The sequence below is a fragment of the Diorhabda sublineata genome, chromosome 5, assembly GCF_026230105.1.
Source record: "Diorhabda sublineata isolate icDioSubl1.1 chromosome 5, icDioSubl1.1, whole genome shotgun sequence".
Taxonomy (NCBI): Eukaryota; Metazoa; Arthropoda; class Insecta; order Coleoptera; family Chrysomelidae; genus Diorhabda; species Diorhabda sublineata.
This window is the reverse complement of record NC_079478.1, coordinates 16,511,342-16,535,571: the sequence shown is the minus strand read 5'-3', so window position 1 is coordinate 16,535,571 and position 24,230 is coordinate 16,511,342. Positions and strand designations below refer to the sequence as shown.

The 24,230-nt window shown below is 32.0% G+C and overlaps 1 protein-coding gene across 3 annotated transcripts in view; it reads right to left on the bottom strand.

The window, feature by feature from the left end:
* LOC130444096 (neurocalcin homolog) overlaps window positions 1-24,230 on the bottom strand; it is a 226,092-nt gene that overhangs the window by 34,766 nt on the left and 167,096 nt on the right. The window contains exon 1 of one of the 3 annotated variants that reach the window (XM_056779087.1): window positions 6,061-22,234. The exons of 1 other annotated variant lie outside the window; for it this stretch is intronic. The gene's annotated coding sequence lies outside the window, so the exon portion shown is untranslated. Of the gene's footprint in view, window positions 1-6,060; window positions 22,235-24,230 lie in introns of those variants that run through there. One more of the 3 variants, XM_056779088.1, reaches the window with a different exon arrangement.

Genomic DNA, 24,230 nt, shown 5'->3' with positions numbered 1-24,230 from the left:
TATATCACTATGAACACGAGCTTATTTGGACATAAATGTAACAATATTTTATCAAAAATCATAACAAAACTTAAGAAAAAAGCAGATGAACAAATAATTGAAGATGTGGAAGCTTGAAAATATAGAAGAGGAAACTGTAAAATCAATTGATCAACTGATTAATCACCTAAAGTCTCATTTATGGTTTTGTGGTTAAAACCATAAAGTTATAGAATTATGAAGATACAAGATGTTCAAAGATGAAAATATATAAAGTAAGATACATTTATTGTATTATTTTGACTATAAATAATAATTTCGATGTGGATGTTGAGCAAGTATTAAAAGTAAAACGGGTATGTCAAGGTAGGAAAACGTCTTTTTTAAAAAGAAATTTTTTATAATGATTGATTGATTGATTTCAAATTTTTTCAACTTTTCAATAATAGCTGCTTCTTTACATAGAGTTTTCAATTAGTTATTCAGTTAATCTGTTTGTTTAAAAATCATTTACTTTAGACAATTAAGGCCGTTTCATAGACCTTTTTATATGTTTTTATAGAAAAATCGTCTTAATTTTAGATCTTTTCCAATTATAAATTCGAAACAGGTAAAAATATTGGCGTTACGACTTATTTCGGTCTATATCAAAATATGATATCGTCAATATTTTTTCCTGTTTCAAAAACTAAATTCCAATCAGAAGAGACCTTAATTATAAACGATTTATCATACATAAATACATAAATAAACAACCATTTTTTTACCACTTATATGTGAGAGGGTTTTTTGTTTCTCAAATACAGAAATTCATTTCCTTAGAACAAATCATAAATTTTTTAATTTTGTATTTGAATCTATTACTATATTATAAAACAAAAATATACTTTTAAAACTATTAGATTTACCCTTATAGAAGTTTTAAGTGGTACGATGTACATTTTGCATGAGAACAGTCAGCATCGATCAAAAAGGGTTCTTCTAACGTGCAAAACGCAAGTGCTTAACATACAAACACTTCTTCAAGGACATTTGAATAACAAGCTCACTAAACTTATCGATTTAGCTCATATCCACACATATCAGTCATACGACAGAATATGTACGATGTACAATAAAAACTTTATTTATCTGATAGGAAACAATTAATGGACAGTTGGTAAATTTTTGGGAAATGTCTAATACCATTATAATCAGAGATAATAAAAGTGAAGACGAATTTACAGAGAACGTAGTCAAATTTCGTCTTCTTCTTTTAGTGCCGTCTTGTACCGAAAGTGGGCGACCATCATTTGATAGACTTCTTTATTTTACGTATTTTACGCCGCATGAATTATATACGAAGCTTCTGGTATTTGGAACCATTCGCGTACGTTTTTCAGCCAGGATTTTCTCTTTCTACCTAACCCTCTCCTACCTGCTATCTTGCCTTCCAAGATAAGCTGTAGCAAACAGTATTTTTCATTCCGAAATATATGGCCTAGGTAGGACGCTTTTATTTTCTTAATAGTTACAAGCAATTCTAAATGTTTAGCCATTCTCCGTATTGGTTGCTCTATCAGTCATTCAGGTATTTCTAAGCTGCGTCTATATAGCCTATAGCCACATTTCAAACGCTTCTAATTTTTGCATTGTTACTACATTATTTAGTGTCCACCCTTCCACACCGTAAAGCAGCGTGGAGAGTAGTTAACATTTAGTCGCTCGCCATCGGGTACCAATGCTCAGGTTGAAGTTGCTCAAGAGCTTTCTTATTTTTATGAATATGGATCTTGCCAATTCAATTCTAATCTTAATCTCTAAATCGGGGTTCCATTCATCATTTATTGTATGTCCCAAGTATTTAAAGCGGTGTACTCTCTCAATGGGATCCGTTTCTGTATACAGATCTACATTTTGTATTTTTCTCTTACTAATCACCATAAATTTGGTTTTCTTTCTGTTGATCTTAAGACCAGCTTTTTCGCCTATTGTAGTTACTTCATTGAGAATCATCTGTAGATCTTCGACGTGATCTGCCAATAAGACAGTATAGCGGAGATTGTTGATTGACGTTAATTTTGATGCCCTTATCGCATTCTTATAGTGCCTCTATAAATATTTGCTCTGAGTACAAGTTGAACAGCAACAGCGTAGAATGCAACCCTGTAGTCTAAGTTATTTATTGTAATTGAAGGATATGGAATAATATTGTATAAATATATATTAAGAGTTGATGTTGAAGATAATATCGCTGTTCTGAAACAACAATAACTGTAATTCCACTAAGGACCGCCACAGAGTACTTGCGTCATCGTTCAATGAAACATTGCCACAAGGTTCTATTGTACTGAACATGAGAGTAGTTATGTTTCGTGACACAAATACAAGAGTGTAGTTTTTGACGTGGATCTGGATTTACTTCCTCTTGATATATCCGTGCCTCACTTAAAGATTTTGAGAAAATTGTTTACAAAGTTCTACTTTTCTTGCTCTTCATTTATTCAGCGGAAAAAAATTTCTGAAGATGATGAAAAAACTAACAGACCACAATTTGTGTTTTCTAGAACAAGTAACAATCAAAAGAGGAAAGTTTCTGCAGAAATTAGAGGGTTACTTGGACAATGTTTTGTATATATTTTTTTCACACTACTATAAAATGGAAGTTTTTGTGGTTATCTAAGTGTTCTTTAGAAACAGCAATATATATTTATTTTTTCGTCAACGTAGGAAATGTGAAATTTTATTAACTGTATCGATGATAGAGTAAAATTACGTTCAATCTTCATAGTACGAAGCAAGGTACAAATATATGTCTGGAATACAATTTTGTGACATCTTTAAAGCATACATTTTATAACTATTTTTAATCACTGCACCAATTTTTTCCTAAAATTGAGAAATTTTAATTCCTTAATAAAACTGAAAGATTGGCGAGTTGCATAGGTACTACAGACAGATGTATTTCATGACTGTTTTGATGATTTAGTTATAGAGTTCTGCAAGCGACAGAAGATAATGAAGACGACGACCTTTCGACGAATATTTTTAGAAACAGTAGATATCGACATTACATTCTAAAAGTTGGATCCGTATGTCACAAGAGTAGATTCATTTATCTAACTGCGTAAAGACTGCACCATTACATGGACTGCTGTTTTGGCCGAGAAATTAGCAAAACATCTATAAGAACTAAAGCTGGCCACTCACGGTACTGCGGTGAAGTTCGACAGGATCGAACGACAAGATCGTACAACTTAGTAGAAACATTGACGAAGGCACACACGATACTGCGCCGCAGTATAATCTTCGCTTTCGGTCATGTCAAATCAAAATAATTTAATTTTATTAGCGTCTCTCGCTCTATGCTTAACAAAAAATGAAACTAAAAGAAACCGCAGATTTTGGTGCAAAGAATGGCTCAGGTAAAATTGTTCACCGAGTCACGTTAACTTATTAGAACAACTACGACTGCATTCAGATATAGAATAGAAATTACTTACGGATGGATGAATCTACTTACGTGGAATTGTTGACACTGGTAACATGAGCGGCTTTCAGCAACTTTGACGTAAAATTTGTAAAAATACAATTATAGGTTTTATTAATGAAAGCGATGTTCACATAAATAAGAGAAGTTACCGTTTTGTTCAAATATTCTAGATTTCTAGCCACCGGAAGGAGCTCTGAAGATTTAAAGTTTGTCAGTATCATATTCGCTCAATCATTGGATAGAATAATACCCGAAACTTATTATGCAATTTATACAGTTCTTCGTTAGGAATATTTAAAGGTAGTTCAATAAATAAACAAAGATTACATATACAAATATGTAATATTGCTTTTTATTTTGTTTATTATTAAGAATTATCAGTGAAAGTTGAAAAGAACTGAGATGTGGATAATTCTGCATTAACACTATGTTGGACTTACTTGAGTTCTTGACTAATTTTAATTCTCTTTTTTTAAAATGTTCTAAAATAATTAATTTTTTTTCACAAAATCTTCGTGTGCTTCTTTATTAGCCTCTATAAATTTTTCAATTAAAATGTCCATAGCCCTACTTCGTGCATTTCTATCGTGATATAGATCATTTCTAACTTTCCATAAACACTTTTGTTCCTTGTACAACTCAAAAAAATTTTCCGCAGAAGCCATTCTCGATATTTATGAGAAAACAAATTTTAAAAAAGAAAAACCGACACTGCTATACTGCAGCAGTTAGTCTTTTCTGCTTGCACTCAAATCGTACGATTTAGTTGGATGCGACGCAGCAGTACCGTGAGTTGGGTTCTTGACGTTCAAATGATTTCTACACTTTTCAAGTAGTCGATATCCTCAAATCCTATTTCATAATATTTAATTAGGAGAAATTTCATAGCCAATGTGTTTATTTTAATTGGAGAAAATAATTTTTTATCAAAAACTACACCTTCAGTTTCACATATATTTTCATTTTAAACAATTCAAAATTTGAACTCATTAGAAATGTTGGGAAAATGAATTTGACATTCCACATAGATTGTTATGAAGGTCTGTATTTGGATTTCTATAGAAATTTCGGAAACATCCAAAGCCACGTCACACATGTTTAAGGAATACATTCTATTGACCAGTTTTCATATGAATTACATTGCAGTAACACCAACCCCAGTGTTTTGTGATAAAATAAAATAATAAAAAGAATCCGACAGTAATATTTTTATTCGCTGTTGATAATTGAAATGCAAAAAGAGAGGATTGCATGAATTGGAATCGAAAAAAATCCAGTTTGTAAGAAAACGAATCGAAATACCTCACTACTTTACGTAAGTTCTAACAGATGTTTTGTCACTTTCTCTTCCTAAGATAGAATAGGAAGAATATCATATTTGGTCTAATGCATGAACATTGAAACTGAGAAGTATGAGGCTTTTGCCGGTAGGTAGGTTCTTGTAAGCAGTTCTCGGCAGCAGATTAGCGTGCTGTGAATGCCAGAAGTTTACAAAAACAGTAATACAACGCTTGGAACGTAATCAAGGTTTGAAAAGACTCGTAAAATACTAGATAAAATAAAATACAGAGCCCAATGTTCATTTTGTAAATTAGGTACTTTTCAACGTTTAACCACGTCTTGTTTTTTCACCTTAATGGGCACGTGATTTAAGTGATTTAACCACCGGAACGTAATCAAGGTTTGAAATAAATCTTTTAACACTAGAAAAATCGAAATACAGAGCCCAAGTTCATCGTGAAGGGCAAAAAGCGTAGAGAGTGTAGAGCAGTTTTTCTTTAAAGATACGAATCTTGCTACAATTATAAATTCAATATAGCGTTTTTTGACGTTTAACAATGTCTAGTTGCTAGATAAATTTCATTCTCACTTTAATGGGCACGTAAATAAGCATAATGGTGCAGCCATTCCAAAAGTAATTGTATGTGTTGAATATTCACTGGATTTATCGCCCTGTGACTTTGCACAAATCAAATACATTGAAGAAAGAGCACATTTTGAATCTACTAAGAACATCCAAACAACTGAGACGAGGGTGCTATCGGGTGCTAATTATAAAATGCTACAACGCAACGCCTAGAAAAATCGCTGGAAGGGTGGAAGGAAATTACTTTAAAGGGGATCAAGTTGTTATCAAAATTTTAACATAAATTATTTTTACAGTATCAACCACTTTATTTAATTGTGAGACCTCGTACAAAAGTAATAGAAAATAACTTTTTGTAACAACTCTTGTAAAACATAAAAGACACATTTTGTAAAAATTTTCAAGTTCAAATACGGAAATAAATTAATAAAATTCAACACGGAAATCGACATTTACTACGCATAATCAAATGATTACAGAAAAAAGATTCTATAAAAAAAGTTTGATAAAATTTCGTACACTTGTGAGTAAAAATGAGTAAAAACGTTCTATACTATTGGCAAACTTATATTTAACAAAACACGAACAAAGAATTTAAAATTTTATGTATGGAAAATTCAATAACGAACCAGACATTTTTCTAATTTTAGATTTTATATCAAGAACATAGTAGTATTGCGTGTTTATTAGATGCTATAAGATTAATTACTATTTTCTGAATCCAAAACTTTATTTCACTTACCACACTTTACGATTCTAATTTATGCAAAAAACTCATATACACAATGCATATGAATGTGTCACCAATTATTTAATCACATCCGTTGTAAATGAAATATGAAAAAATACGAAAACAAAAACACTCAATCGTAAGCTTATCCTAATCACTGGAACAAATTTATAATATACGACAATATTTACCTTATCTAATTTCCTTTACAAGATATGTAAGTACGTACAACAAATTGTTGATTTGACTGTTCCCAAAATCTGATACAGAGGGCACAGAAAAAGTACTAGATTCTCAAAAATTCGGATACTTGGAAAACTACAGTATTCCACTATTAGATTTATACAAGGTAAACTCCTATTGTATTCACCGTATAAAGCTGCAATAATTTTTTTTATTTAGTTTCCAGGATATACCAATGATAGGAAGAAAACCGCAAACAATCAAAAACAACACGATTTTTGTAAACTAGTTCAAACAATTATTTTTATAAAGCTAACACCTTGATAAAATATTCATATTACGTAACTTTTCTTATTCTTTATTTCGTTTGAGTTTTAAAGTGAATGATTTTATGTGTAGTTGATGAAAGACAAACAGCTAGTTATACAGGGTGTTTTTATATTCGACCGACAGGGCGATCTCAATATATGATTCATTTTGATATAGGAATACGAACCTTTACGGGTATAGTTGCTGAGATATAGGGTGTTCAAAATTTTAAATCAAAATCAAAAATTTGCATAAATCAAGAACGCCTTTAAATTGTTTTTTTCAAATTTAAAGACCAGTATGCTCCTTAATAAAGTAATATTTTGACATAAACAAACTTTGGAAAAATTTAGCCATTGGCGCACTGTCAGGGTTAGTTGTCACTTTTATCCCCCCATTTTTTACGCCACTGAAGCAAATTATTTTTTTTAATATTGTTTTAAATTTCCTGATTATTTCTAGTTTAAAAACTAATAACCTTTTATAGAGCTAAAATGAACGGTGTTGTAGAAATTTGCCTCTAAACAAAAGTCTAAAACAAGCATGTAAGTAATTTACAAATTAATTAATTATTCATTTAATTTCGAATGATGATTAAGCGTAAGTAGTTCAAAACAAATACAAATTATTCATAATCCCAATTATTCAAACCGTTAGCCGCTTACTTCAATACACTTATTACACCGTTTTGTCATTGAAAAACGTGCCTGACAATAAATCTGGATGGGATTGAATGATTTCTGCCGCAGATTGAATTCTAGCTATCAGATCTTATTCATATTCGATGATTGTTTCGTACACTAAGGACTTCATATAGCCTCCTATAAAAATTGATAAGATTCAAGTCAAGTGATCTTAGAGGCCAACAATTGGGTCCACCCCGACCAATCCATTTTTCTCTAAAAGGTCTGTTTCAGTAATTTTTTACCGCTGCAGCAAAATGAACAGATGTCCCATCGTGTTGAAGGGGAATTATTAAATAAAATTTCTGAAAGGCCATCTTTAAGTACTCAAAAAGAACAAGTGTTACATCCATACAAATTGGCCAGTGTTCAAGCATTAGAACCTAGAGATTTTCAGGTGCGCATCCAATTTTCAAACTGTTATAAACAAAAGTCTCGTGAAAATCGAAATTTTCCAAAATATGTGTTGTATACTGGCAAGGCTAGATTTACTAGGGAAGGAATTTTCAACTCTAAAAACACCAAGACAAGTTGTTCCACAATTTAGTGAGGCGAAAATATTTTTATTCGGAAACAAATTAGAGATATGCTTAGCGATATTAATTTTATAGAAAGTTTTACCATGCAATAACTTGAAGCTTTTTTAGAGATATCCTTATTAAGCTTCATTCTACTATCCAACTTCATACTACAGCAAGATATTTTTTGGTCTCCCATTACATTTGGAACTGTCGGAGATTGCAATTTTTTTGATCTAAACGCCGCTTAGTTTTATGTCTCATCCGTTTGCTAGATATTTCGTGCTTTGTTCCCGACATCTTTGTTATACTAATTTTCATTGTAAAGTTCTAGTCGACAATTGTTTTAATTCAATTGCTAGTTGCACTTAATATCAGAAATGGTAATAAAATTAGCGAAAAGTACTGTTGCGAGTACGCGATTGGGTTTCTCAATTTCCGATCCTATGTTTACATGTATAGCTGTACAGACAACGTACTGTACTGTACGCGACACACCAAAATCCGTCATTTAATGTACTGGAAGACATACCCGAGCTAAGGCTGATCACCGGATTTAATACTGGCCATTAGTATACGGCAATGTACCTCAAGGGTATGGGAAGATGCGCACGATTATTAATTATATTGGAAAAATATTTTAAAGGTATGTATGTAAAGTGAAAACACATTTGACCTATAAAAAACCATATTAGATCTTCAATTGGTTCCAAAAGATGTATATGTAGATTAAAAAGCAGATTTAATTTATACAAAGTAAAGATTCACGATGCGAGAGGAAGAAACCACACTCCACGAAAGCAGAGGAACATACCGAAATCAAGGAGTTGATAATCTGCACTCCAACCCAAGAATTGTTTTCCATAGGTCCCACGCACAAATGCTGAATTGTTGAATGACTGGCTAATTTGGAATCCAATTTCAATGGTAGTAAAAAGTAGCATATTTAAAATTATGAATTGAACCACCACAAAGTTGGAGATATATTGATTAATTAGCAATTAATCTAGCTAACACCTAGCTACATAATAAATTTTAACTTCCACTTTGTTACCAGAGGCGAGTAAAATCATAAACTAATTGGTGACGCATATTGACAATGCGGCACAATAGCCAGGCCACAGCTACGCGCGTTACATTACCACTGTATAGATTAATGCACCGTCGGCTGTTATCCCGTTTAGTGAATTGATCTCTCCAAGATTATGTTTGGAATGCCCTGTTGGCACAACGTCGCTAGAAACTTGCACAACTTAGTTCAAACCGAACGTTTATATGAATAAGAACTGCGGACATTTAACTTTATTAATGTCTTTTGGTATCAGTAAAAAATTGAAAAGGATAACCTGGAAATTTTCAACACAATCACCAACAAAGTTTTTCCAAGGAAAATTATCTCAACAGCGTTGATGATTTATCATGTTTTCGATGATTTTGTCCTACAACTTTTTCAACTATAGAGATGATATAGAATTCTATGATGATTTATGAGTATAGCTGCACTTTTGTTTATTTTATAAGTTATAGTTGAGTGAGGATAAAAGCCTATAAAAGACCACCAAGGGTTGTAAGTGCACATATCCGGATTCCTTTTACTGATTTTATAACATTTGGAATTTATTTAGTTTCTTGTTCAATACATTGATATCCTCTTTAGTGCTTAACCTTCCAAATTTCGACCAATATATAATGATGTATCAAAACTGGTTTAGAATGTTGTTCCTCTCTAATAACGGCAGATAACCTGAACCATGCATCATCATCAACCATCAGTAACGGATTTTATAATGCAAGGAAATTATCTACATACTCTAACTTGATAATGACAAAATCATAATTAAATACAAAACCACAAATATTTTACTACGTCGACGCCGCTGTTCTCATAGCTGAGAATCAAGACCTACAGAGAATGCTATATAACATCGAGCGAGAAGCAAAAAGAATCTGAAAATATATTGACAAAAGACTCAATCCCTCATAATAAAAAAACCAAATCGTTGTACACGATCAAACTGAAACTTATGCCACGAACAACAATGGGATTAGCATTACCAGTAGGAAAAACTCAACAAAAGATTTGAAGAATAAGGTAACTGTGATACCAGGCTTTTTGAAGGACATCATGGAGATATAATGTAAATATATGTCAATAAGAAAAGTAAAAATCTAAAAAACCTTCCATGGCATATGCCGAAATGACAAAACTCCTACTCCGACAATAGGACTACCAGTGGAACAACATGGTACAAATAAAAGTAGAAGATGTCAGATTGGGTTAGATGTAGAAGACAGAGATATGGATAGCGTGGTTCATGTACGGAGAGTAAGAAGCTATCAAATAATGTTTACCAAACAAAAAAAGACTTTCGATTAGACAACAGAAAGAATTTTAAAAAAGGAGGACCTCAGCAACTCAGGAATCGGAGTTTAAAAACAGGTCCTAAAAATGTTTAGTCGAATGCTATTTTTTATTCTCTCTAATATAATATGTCGGGAAAAAACAAATAGAACTTGTCAGGAAACATTGAGAGCTGTATGAGGCAAACAATATACAATATTATCAAATTTATAAAACAATATGTATAAAACGTTTTCTTCGGCAACACAGTCTGCGTAAGATTCTGAGCTAATATCTAACAACGATAACGTTTTTGTGATTCCTTAATTTTCGAATACAGTGAATTGATTGAAGTTAAACTTTGTTCTAATATTTTCATCCATTTCATCATTTTAATCTTCACTTTCCTCAATTTTGTGTCTTAGTTGAAGAGCAAATGAGATAACCAGTGACAGAATGTCTTTTTCAAAGTAATCCAACAGTTATAAGTGGAGGCATTGTTACTACGAGAATCCTATAATAATCGAAATAGCATTACCATGAGTGGAGCTTTTGAAGTTTTTGTAGTTTCCGTGAGAGATTAGATAGCGTTAATTACCAGTTGAGTACTCTAAGTGATATCGATATGTCTTGTTCTGTTTGTCCGCATTGATTTTTTTGCCAGTACTACTTTGTTCTTGTTTCGTTTTTTATGATACCATGTTTAAGTGAACAACGTGCAGCTGTTAAGTTTTGTTTTCTACTGAAGGCATCTAATGAAAATGACGCTGTGGGGGAAATTCAGAAATAGCGACACATTGATGACAAATCTCTGTGTGGACGCGTATCAAATATCCAAATCAGCGAAATTCTATATCTAATTTTTGTCAGTGTTCGTCTAAAAATACTCAATTTGTGGCAGACAGGAGCTATTTCTTCCATGACAATGCAGCTGCATACACAGCCATCTACGCTCAAAAGTTTTTATCTGAAAATGATGCCATTGTCCAATGGCATGATAGGACACTGATTCCACAACATTGAACAGTGGCACCGGTGGAAAAAAATGTATTCTAATAAAAAGTATAAGAATCAGTTGGTAGGATGTAAATTTGATTTATGGTAGACAAAAATGAAAAGTAAATATACAACTGTCGCATTGAATGACACCCTAAAAATAAACCTATAAAGAGGTACCTACCAAATGAGCTATATAACCAGCCTTATTTTTAACGCAGCCACCTCTACTTTTATTATATCTAATAAAATCGAACTTAAAAATTGTTGACGTAATTTTATCACGGAAATAATGATCCTGTTAATTGTTAGTGTTAATTAACAGCACTAAAATTTGTTTTTGAAAGATAAATGCAAGAAGAAAGTATAAATACATAATAATATAAATTTGGATGACTAAAATAATAAAGATGAGAGAGTCAGCTATTTACGGCTTTAAAATGATAGAATGATAAATATCTAATATATATACAGAACGCGACTGCTCTGAAACTGCCCATAAAACTAGTAGCTTTCAAAATGTAAATTTCATATTTGAATAGGATCACTAAAGTTTTGCGCAGAATATCAACAATAAAAATTAATATTGGAAAAAGATAGAGAAAAATAATAGGGTTAACATATTAAAAATCTCATGCATAACTTTGGAGAATGATTTATTCGAGAAAGTGCTAATGGTCCAGTCATCTTATTCCTAATTAGGTAGATTTCTCGGAAAATCGTATATTACCACGTATATTGTATTTTGGAATCCTAAAACTATCCTCAAAATTCACATACAATTGGATGATCGCAAGTTTTAAAATCAGAGGTCAAAGGTCTCAAAAATCGATTTTTTTGGCAAATATCTCGTTTTCTATGGGTTTTAATGTATTTTTTAATGTTTAGCATTTTTTATTAATTTTTAAATTAAATTCTTTTTTTTGGTTACTTATCTCTTATTAATTAAGTGTCAATTTATTCAATAACACTTACCTGGCCTTATAATTAAGAAATTATTGAGGAAAATACTTAAATTGTATTTTAAATCTAATCTAATTTATACTAATGACTTTCTATATAAATTTTTAACTAATGTTTTTAATAATCGTGTCATTTTATGGATTTATTATTGTCAAAATTAATAAGAATTTCGAGAACAAGTTCTAATTACAATTCTCTTCTTCTTCTTTTACTTCATCATCGTCGTCATTGTCTGTCTGCTACAGAATTTCTAGTTCCTCTTCATTACCGTCTTCAACGACATTTGTCTCAATTCATTCATGATTTCTGGGTCAGAGGTTCTATCATCATTAATATCGGTCTGATATGGTACAGCGTTAAGACAAGCTTATTCATTACACTGGCCGCTAGCTAAAGAGCACTGTAACCCCGCTTTCCTGCATTCACATCTTGAGCCACTTTTGAAGTTACAGAATATTGCATTGAGTAATTCATCTGGTATAGATGGTAAAATAGTGATAATAGGTTCCAGGACTTCGTTACGCATTTACAACCCCATTACTGGGCTTGTAAAGTCTGCCCTAACTAGTTGACCTCAGATAATATTCTAACCGCGCGCTCCACGCTCTCTATCACTAAAAAAGTTCGAGGTATAAAAAATGTTGAATACAAAAGTTGTAAAGAATTAAATTCTCTACAATAATAGCGTAAATCCATAACGAGATATTTGCAAAAAATCAATATTTGTGACCTTTGACAACCGACTTTATATGTGAATTTTGAGAATAGTTTTAGATTAGGTTAGGTTAGGATGCCAAAAAACAAGTTTTTACCTGGCAATATACTGAATATGTCGATTTTCCGCGGTGAATCCCCTATAATGACTGGGCCATAAATAAAGTAAAGTAAAGATTTTAACCTAAATGCATGAAAGCTAATATAGACAGAGATACACAAGTTCGAAATGTTTGCAACATTTATTTTAGATGCATCGCCGACGATGCTACATTCCTAACAAAAGAGGGTAACAACATCGAGAAGGTAGCTGAATCTTGGTTGGATTCAAACAACTTGAAATTAAACTATGAAAATAACATTTAGCTCTACAAAAAGAGGTACCAGAGGGGAATCTGTGAAATTTTTGCAATGAGAAAATTGCGCTCCTCTATTGACAGAAAGTGCGTTGTGTGCACGATTTACTTTGCTTTGGTCATGTTATTGATAACCGCTTAGTGAGATTTACTTATAGAACTACGCAAATGGTATTGTATTTATAATAGTCAATAAATCTTATCGTATCGTATTGATTATGGATACATGTTGTCAATAATTTGCGTGTGAACACCGATATCAGTACTATTCGAAAAATGGAAAAGACTGTTGCTGCTGTTACATGTGCGATTATTGCTGTATGTTTTGAGAATAGAAAAGGGAGGTGGTGGCAAAGAGAATTTTTGTAGCACGAAACTTGATATCTCAGATACTCTTGGTCAGATTGATACAATATATGATTAAAATAATGAACAATATGCATAAATAATTATAATAAACTTATCTGATCTAAGTAAGTAAATGAGAATGAAATTGTAAAAATGGGATACACGGATACAAACAACAAAACTCTTTCATGCCAAGCCACCCATTGTTGCCGTGTATTTATTGGGATACTTTTGACAACAGTGTTAGCAGCTTAGCCTTAAAATATTCAGCTCATCGGTATTTTTCTATTTGAGCTTTAAACCATCTGGAAACCGATCAAATGTTTACCTCGAAATTTATAAGGGTTATTGAATTTTTGTACGTGAACTAAATTTCAGTATAAGGAATAAAGTCAAACAAAACATCTAGAAAAATGCACTTTTTAGTATGGTTTACATACTGGTAACGTCAATAGTTTCTGTGCATTGTAGTGCTGCTGGACAACTATTGGTAATTTTCAATATTCTACCTCGTCATTTGGGTAAAGATTTTGTAGAAATTTTGACTCGAGAACCTTTGTTATAGATTAAAAAAGGCTTTAATTACGCTATATAGAAGAAGCGGCCCTCACAAAATCACGCCGGTTTTAGTATTGGCTTATTTATTTGATTGAGAATCCACCTTTTTGGTGTACCTGCTGACTGTTTTTACTGGTAGCCGTCTCATTACGAGACGTCGTCTTTCTTATCGGGAGAAGATTTTTTCTGACTGGACTACATCTTTGGCCAAATGACGTGCTTGTGGCCAAATGACGTGCTTTTGGTCAAATAGACGATTAGAAGGCTAGGAGCAGATTTTATTCATATGACTTTTTAAAAGATAAATTCTTTATTTTATTTTTTTTACTCTTAGTATTCTTGAAATTTTATTTTTTTGAAAAGCTTCTTTTTATTTTCATTTAAATTCCATATTTTGTGAAGATAGGTGTCTATCTTTTTCCTATTTTTCTAATTTTCAGGTGAAAAATATATACAAAGTTTAGTCTTGGACAAAACCATATGACACCTTTATCTTAAAGAGTAACAAATTTATAGTGAACCACGCCTATCTTTTTTGTAAGCTAGCCAGAACCTATGGTTGCCATCAGACAGAAAAAAATAGAGTTTTTCATCACGATAATGATAAACCATCAATAGTTGATATCTCGAAAGACAATATTGTTCGTAATATTCGTGACAGACAACAAGCTAACCTTAAGTGGCCCAAAATTGGATGTTCAGAATGCGCTTATTCAAGAACAATCGCGATAACCGTGAGCCCAAAATCAGTTTCAAATGTTAAAGCCATGTGTTGATCTCTTGAATAAGTTTCTATATAAGTTTTAAAGGTCTTAAAAAACACAGATCATATGCCACAATCAAAAATTAGAGGAAGATAAATTTCACTACAAATATTGTCTACATAAGATTGTGTCTGACACCACCATTTGTGATTTTGAAAATAAAACTAATCGTGTTAATCAGACTAATACATTAAAATTATCCTGGAAACGGGGACTTTACTACCACAATCGCATATATTCTCGTGTTGAATAGAATTTCTATTATAGCACGACCAATATGCGTTGTGTTAGAAATTCCAAGACAATAATCAATATCAAAATATATACGGTGAATCAATCTAAAGTCAATAAATGCTTACCTTGTACACATATGATATGCTTATAATGTAAAGTACAGATTACATCCATATTAAAAACATCTAAAATTCAAATTTATCCATAAATGCGCATACCCTCTGCCAATCTGGTCCTTTTTTAGAAAGTGCACTTTGCAATTTCTTAGAGTGCATTTGAGAAATATTAAGACTGTTTAGATAACACATTTATTTAATGAAAACAATAACAACTCAGTTTTTATTAGTACATTTTGTGTATACACTAGAATTAATTACTTTGTATCTACTGCCACTGGCCCAGAATCTGGACAAAAATACTAGACTGGAAAAGTACTGAAGTTCACCTTGTTGATTACTATATACAACTTTCATTTACATCTTTCTTTATGTGTTATTACTTATTATTCATTAGTTGTTGCATACAATTCTTCATTCTCTAATCTCACGTTACCACAAAGATATACTCAGTATTACGAGGGCTATTCATAAAGTAAGAAACTTTTATGCCTGGATGATCTAGGCAAAGCGTTGATGATGTATATTTTAGTGTCTGTCGGCGCGGCGTTAAGCTGCCGCAAAGGAACATGTTGTTGCGATTATATACCGCCAATTATTTTTTATTTATTTCAGAAACTTTCTCACTTTCTTAAAAATCCTCGTTATGTAGGTTGACAAATAACCAAAACCAATAAAAAAATTTTTGTGGGAAAAAAATTATTGCAGAATTAAGCAGTGTAACCAACATTTTGTATGACGTTATACTTTTCGAGGTTATACAGTTTTTGTTTTGAAAAGAATATAACCTATGAAAAATTTGAAATTTGTAGTTCCATCTTAGGTAATGTATGAAATAAAATTTCAACTGCACATATCACAGATTGACAATGAAAATTCGATTCAAGTATTTTCAATGGTTTCGAACGATTTACTTCAATTATTTAGAGCAATATTTATTGTCTTATCTCTGCCCAGAACAAAGAGAGAGTTCAAGCCTCTCATTTTGATCAACGAAATACGTTACCAGTTATTTCCCTCATATATATTTTATTTATATCAAGCCCTTATATCGTCTTTCTAACTAGTAAATAAACTGATATATTTCTGTGACTGAATCAAAAATATAAACAAGGATTCAATAAATATAGATGTACAAAACAAAAGCAACACATTAAAACTGAAACTAAATTGAAATATCTGAGTGTTCACGAGATATTCATAAATTTTTGAGAATCTGAATGAGTTGCATCATAGTCTGAAGTATTAGTGAGTTAGTACAGAGGTCAAAGTGTAAAATATGCACCGTCAACTCTGTGGGTGAATTATTCGATGCTTAGGTCAACCATTAGTTGCAAACATTAGGGATTTCCTGAATGAAATAATTAGGTCATAGCTATATGAAAGCGTCCTTTCTACTTTAATATATCGAGGGGATCAGCTGATAGTTTGTTTCGTTTGTTTTTGTTCCTTTTTGAACTTAAAAGTTAATAATTGTTATTTTTTATTTTCAATGTTTCAAAACATTGTGTGTTAGTAAATCGTTGATAACTGCTCGATAATAATTGGTAAAACAACTAGAATCTATGAACAAAGTAATAAAATAACAAAAATATTTTGTAAGTTGATTTTCAAATTTGAAATTTCCACCAAAACGTAATAGTAAAAAGTGATAGCCTTAAAACAACTTATTAATATTATTTGTTATGTTTGTATATGAATAAAGCACCAATTGTGATAATAGTCTTAATAAAATAAGAAGCATTAAAACTTTAATTTTTAATGCCGATTTTATGGAAAATATAGCATGTAACACGGGATGAAACCAGACGGCACAAGTTTTGTTCAATCCCTAGTCACACAAAATATTATCAATGAAAAATAAAATTTTTGTTTTTAAGATATAATATAAACATCGAAATGAATAACCGTCGCCTGAGAATCCTTTGCTACGCAGATGACGCTATACTTATAGCTGAAAATGAAGACGATCTACAACGCCTCCTTCATAAATTTAACCTGACGGCACAGAGACTTAACATGCAAATCTCATGCGAGAAAACACAAAGCATGGTAATATCCAAAGACCCAATAAGATGCAAGTTGGTAGTAAATGAGCGCATTATAGAGCAAGTAATGAATTTCAACTACTTGGGGGTAGAAACAACGAGCAGCAGAAACATAAAGGACGAGGTAGATAAGCAGATCAAGAAAGCAACTAGAATATCGGGATATTTACGGGACATTATATGGAGAAATAAATATATGAGCATAGAAAGTAAGACGCGAATCTACAAGACCTGTATCAGACCCATACTAACCTATGCCGCAGAAACAAGGGCAGACACAACACAAACAAAGAGAAAAATGAGAACAGCAGAGATGAAGATATTACGAACAATAAAGGGTACCACACTCCACGATAGAATACCCAACACAGATACCTTAAGAGAACTGGGAGTACAAGATGTCGTTAGATGGGTAAGAGCAAGACGCCGACAATGGAGAGACCATGTAGAACGAATGGCTCCAGAACGGATTGCCAAATGGGCCAAAACACAGAAACCAGACACAAGACGCCCAATCGGTAGGCCCCCAAAACGCTGGTACGATACCTGGACATCGGCGTCACAAGAGGGCAGATGACAGACCTGACAGGACCTCGTCCTACTACAAGAAGAAGAAGAAGAAGAAGAAGAAGAAAAAGAAGAAGAAGAAGAAGAAGAAGAAGAAGAAGAAGAATATAAACATCTCTGAATGTTTTAACTTGGTAACGCCGATTTGTCCCGACAATATTTCATTTAGGTGCATAGTATACAAATCAAATAACACAGACAACAGATAATTTGAGGTTAGTTAGGCAAAACCGCCCAACGTCTAACTTCCGTTAATTGAATTCTTAGATGTAAAAATATCATAATAGTTTAGCGTGTAACATATTTCAAAATGCATGTGGCTTGAAATCTCTCTATTACTGAATATGGGAACCATCTTCCAAGAAAAATATGTAGTATTCCAAGCGCAGTCCATCTACCATTATATCAACAAATGGCCGAAAGATTATACACAATAAATCACGTAAAGTGACGCAGTGGAATTTGAAATAAATTACGAACAATTATTGGAATTGCCGAATCATTGATATCTCTACTAAAACGTTAATGTTCTTCATCAAAATACATTATCTAAACAGTCCCCATGACATTAATGAGTTCTTAATGAATAATGTTTAGCTAAAAACGTAAATGAAAAAAAATAGGGTAAAATGCATCTGATTTATTCAAGAAAGAAGCAGAAACATGAAAGGTTATGACTAGTCATTTAATAAAGAAAAACTACATATTCTGTTGGATGAATATTCTAACTAACTTTTCATATATTTTGTGTCACAAAAGATATACTTACAAATGAGAACACAGAATATAAACACGTATTATTTAGAATGACATATTTAAATTTTCTTCTTGAAAATTTAAAGATAAATTAACACAACGAGATGTGCAATGAGTAGGTAAACATGTATGTATCTGAGTTAGCTCGCTGCACTACTCTACCTTTTTGTTACGCCATGCCAGTCAGGTCTTTTAGTGTGCCAAAAGTTAATCCAATTGTTCGATCGTGGGAACTTATCCAAGTGATAACTGAACGACGCGGATTCATTCTTCCCTACAGATCATAGAGATGAGAATATCACACACAGCAAGGATATGAATCGAAACCAAGCAATTAGAATAACCCAGAGTCGTAATTAGCAACAGTAGAAAATCTCTATTTATATTCCGAATATTCAATATCTGAATGATAACTTTTTGTTAACGGGAATGTTTAGTTGAAGCTCTTTTAACTTTGCAATAAAAGCAGGAGACGAATTCATGTTATTGACATATTTTTCCTCTGTCTGTGTAATAATTTTGGAAAATTCTAAGCAGAGCTATTGTGGAAAATGTGAGTTTGAATTGTTAAAGACTTACCAAGTCTGCTCCATAATGGCTTTGGGATAAATATCGTTACGACATTGACTAATACATTCAATAATTATCAAAAAAGTTGATAAGAATGTTTTGTCAAAATTTTTATTGTCACTTTAACCAACTTCTTAATAATGCAATTTCTGTTTCACTATTACTTGTATTCGTGTTTCATTTGACATTGCTTCTAGTCAGTTAGATCTCTAACTCTCTAAAATATGGAAAAATTTTTGATTCCTTCAAATAAACCGATGTCATTAATTTTTCTCCTTCAATAAACTTTCAATTAGATATTATGTATTTACTGCTAATTTAACTATGAGAATAAACACGTTGAAAGTATTGGTACTGATATGTGTCCTAATTTGTCAAAATTGAAACACGTTTTCATTCTGTTAACTGAAAGTGATAAGAAAAGTTACAAAAATCCTTCTTGAGATTAAAATATTAGAATATTAAGTTTAGAAGTAACTCATATAAGCAGTATAGCAACAAATTTAGCCTCATATTTTTATACAAGTTGGTTCAGAACTATGAACATTAATTTATAGACCTGATTTATATGTACACTTTTTTAAAACTGAATATGGAGATATATGTTATAAAATAACTATTGAATCGTTTCTATGAATGAGTTCTTATTTTGGAGATGATTATAAGACATTGGGATAGTTAATTTCATGTCACCTTCCACTTTGTCCCATATGATTAAAAGTAGTTTTGTAAAACTAGCCAGGAATAATATACTACGCGTTTATAGGGTACATAATTATCAACAAACTAGCCAGAAAAGATATGGCAATACCCATCAGTCAAAAAACTCTACAATAGATCAGGAACATCGTAATACCGATATAATAGATGAGAAACAAAATTGCTCGACAGTATTTTCAGATGTGGTCCATGCCAATAGACTGCTACGAAATAAAATGTAGTTAGCACAATATCCAGTAATATTTTCAACATATATTTCAAATAGATTGCTCAGTATTAAAGAGGATTCTTCCGCAATATCCTTACAAGCGCAGCTTGTTGCGCACAACGTTACTATAACAATACAAAGATATTCATCCTATCATATAACAGAGTATCCCTACAAGCACTTGACTCTTATAAAATTGAGTCAAAGCTAGTGTGGAACTGCATCTAATCTTTGAAATAATTGGGAGTAAATAGTAAAATTAGTTTTATGTGGGTACATTGCCTCCCCGGAGCATACAGCAATAAACAAGCCGATCATCTGGAGAAAAAAGACATCAAGTCATGGTCTTAAAGAACTAGGAAAACGAGAAGGTCTGAAACGATCAAGAAGATTTCTTTCCTATTCCACAAATTGGTCTGAAAAGGCCCTTTCATTTAACAAAGACGAGCTAAGGAGATACTGGTATACTTACTGGACCCTACCTGGTGAACTATTATCTGAAGGACAAAAACTATGGTACTTACATTCGGTTTTTTAAAGCCAGAAGAGGTAAGCCGCATAGCTCCAGACAGTTAACTCACTTTGCAAAGTAGTTGCTTTCTGACTGGTGAATAGTCCGGAGTACCCAATAGTCAAAGTGTTATCGAGGTAGATTCATGACCTTACGCCCTAGCTCATCTAATCTAATCAAAACAGGATGACTGATACTCAGAATTAAAACAAATGGAAATTAGCTTTGGCGTGAAAATATTTTAGGACACATATTCAACATTTCTCGCCCATGATATTCCAGATGTAGAAGGAATAGTAATAGTTAATGTCGCAGATGACACTGCATTACTAAATGTAACATAAAATCAAAATGAATCGATGGCAGAACAATTTAATTGTTTCATGCATTCTTGATTGAAAGATCAAGCATTCAGAAATCTTTACATGTAGATTTCATTAATAAACTATGTAATACTTACTAACTCACAAGAGTGAGATATATTTGGGCATAACTTTAAAAGTTATGACTTAGATGGAAAGAGCATGTGAAAAGAAAACATCTAGAACTACCAATACACTATAATCATTATTACTGGTTATTAGGCCAACATTCTAAGTTATCGGTTTAAAACAAAATTTCAATACACAAATACTAAAACCGATGTGCCTCGGTTTAAAACAAAATTTCAATACACAAATACTAAAACCGATGTGCCTCTAATTCGATCTGTCAGGGTACACATCAACAATCAAACCTTTTCACAACAAATTATAACGCAATATAATAAAGACCCCACGTTACAGATAAAGATGGAATAGAAAGATTTGCTGATAAGCATAAAGCCAGACTACATCTACATGACAATCCTGAAGCCTTGTAGCTGCTAAACCATCAACAAGCAGTACGAAGATTGAAAGGAACTAAGCTATTAGACCTTGTATCATCGGCTTACTCTCTCAGTGTCATAGCAGAGCACAATGAAATACGTAGCTATTATAATCAACTAGGAGACATCAGAGAATGGATCTCAGAGTTTAAGTAGTTAGTTTGTAAGAATTATTAGATTAAAAGTAATAATTGATCTGCAAAGATTAATTTTATTCAGAAGACGCACATTTTAGGACTACTATTTGTTCTAACACTATTATACTTAATTCTAGCTTGAATAAATAACAGGAAGTGTCAAAAGGAAGACATTATTTTAACTTTGATTAAAAATATTATGCTTTCATCTCCTTTTTAAATCCATGAATGTTTAAGTCAATCTCAAATTTCTATGTAGTACTTTTTGTTTGAGTCGATTAATAGGTAATTCAAGGATAGGCTCCAACTAATTTCAATTACATCTAATCCTTTGCTTTATTACCTTCGTTAAATTAAAATTCAAATATTAAACAATATAACATTTGATAAATTGCCCAGTTCAACGGAATCCATTATATATCTAACAGAATAAGTAGATTTTCTTAGTACCATTGTATACTTCTATCACGGATTAAAGTAGACACAAAATTGAGGCAGACAATAGCAATGGAATGATGCACATCAGTAGAAAAAATGACAAAAATACTTACCCTACATCAAATTCGCCCAATGAAATCTCCATATTTAACGCCACTCGATTTTTTTGGACAAAATATTCTTGTCGTACTTTCCACGACAGTATCAAGATGATTTTCTATTACTACTACATGCTATTTGGGAGGTGAGGGATCACATTCATTTAATATATTAATTGACTTTTTTTTTAATTTTTTTAGTTTTAAAATTGTTGGTCTCACTGTGGGATCTGATTGCCACGTCAGCAAAAAACTATCATGAAACTAAAATCTAAATATGATACATTGTGCTCTTCGACTATAATATAATTAGTTATGTAAATAAAAAATTCCCAACAAATACTGAGTGTTCCAAATACGTAAATTAGTTCATGTTATGAATTAAAACAATAATTTGTTCACCGATACTGGTTGTCTGTAAAATTATAGGTCCAAGTGAACGACAAATATATATAGTTTCTAAGTATATCGAATTCAATAAAAATTCATTCTCTATTAGAAGAATCTTTTCATCAATAAATAAAGCCGGTACAGCTATACTAAGCTAAATATCTCAAGAACACTTACTAATACTATATCTAATCATTTATATTACATAGAATACGATGTACACCTTTGAATACAAAACAATTATCGAAAAATTGTTACTCCAGGAGAAATTGGTGAGTACCGAAAACTATTACACGTCAATTATTTTATGCGATCCTCTTCAAATTGCCCTACTGATGATATAAATGAATGTTACCATAGGGCAACCACGTGCCATATTGTTTAAGCCGAAATTGTTGAAACAATTGCAAGGAATTGTTATTTTTTAACCGGAATTTTTTTTATATTCTTTATTGAAATACAAATTAAAAAGGTCCTACGACTTTTCACGATAAAGTTAATATTTTTAGAGATATTTAACTTGTAAGGGTTCGAATAATCTCGAATTTGGGTACTTTTAACCCATGAAAAATATATTAAAAAAATATAAGACAAATAATTTTCTTCAATTTTTCATACAATAGTTGATAATATTCCGAATAGAAAAAATTTTATTGTTTTATGTCTGCTTTTTAATTATTGATTTCTCGCTCTCACTAGTATACGTCCGAGCTAAGTTGGAATTTTTGGAACCGTTACTGATATTCACACTGAACAAACTCGTGTCGTGTATCATTATTTCCCATTTATCTTAAAAACTGTTAACTTATCAAAATTGTTAAGAAGAGAAATGTTATTAATAAATAAATAAATAAATAAAATAAATTTTCTACAATTTGTTAGCGACAATTTTTTTCTGGATACAATTTTACAATAGTTATAAGTCCGGGAAGTGATTTAGTACGGTACGAGATAGATGTTTATGGACGAGGCGACGAAGGAGCCGAGTCAAAAATATCTAATCCAGTGCCGTAATAACAACTTCACAGACATATATCGCAATACAAACCATCAACAGCAATTTGGATGTGTTCAGAAAATATAAAAATTTGGGAAAGCACCTTTCACTAAAAGCACTTTTAGTACGCTACAGACAAGGAAACTGCATAGGTCAAAGAGCTGGAATACACACTGTTGGCAGGGCACCTAAAAAAATTGCTGACTTCCTCAATCTTGAGCATCCAGAAAAGTACACCGTACATTGCTTCAGAAGAACTTCGTCAATGTTGGGGCTGATATCAATGTTTTAAAACGACATGGTGGATGGAAGAGTTCATCAGTGGCATAAAAATATGTGAAAGAATCCGTCGAGTGCAAAAAGAAAATAGCAAGAATGATACAAGAGGGTGAAATTTTTGTACAAGTGTTAAACCAAAACCACACATCTTCCAGCATTATTAAAAATAAAGAAGTACATCCAGTAATTCCTATAATAATTTTTTCTGGTAACAGTAGTTGCATCATTACTGTTAACATTCAAAAATTAGAATAAAAGTTTAGTTATTGATGTTATTTGATTTTTTATTTCTAATTATTTCGAACGGGATTGGGAAAATTTAAGAGTACTGTAAAGTACGAGGATACCGTAAAGTGCCATTTTACGGACTGAAATTAGTACTGTAATAGTTATTTACGTTATAATCCGGGAAGTGATTTAGTACGGTACGAGATAGATGTTTATGGACAAGGCAACAAAGGATCTGAGTCAAGAATATCTAATCGGGTACCGTAATAATAACTTCAATCACT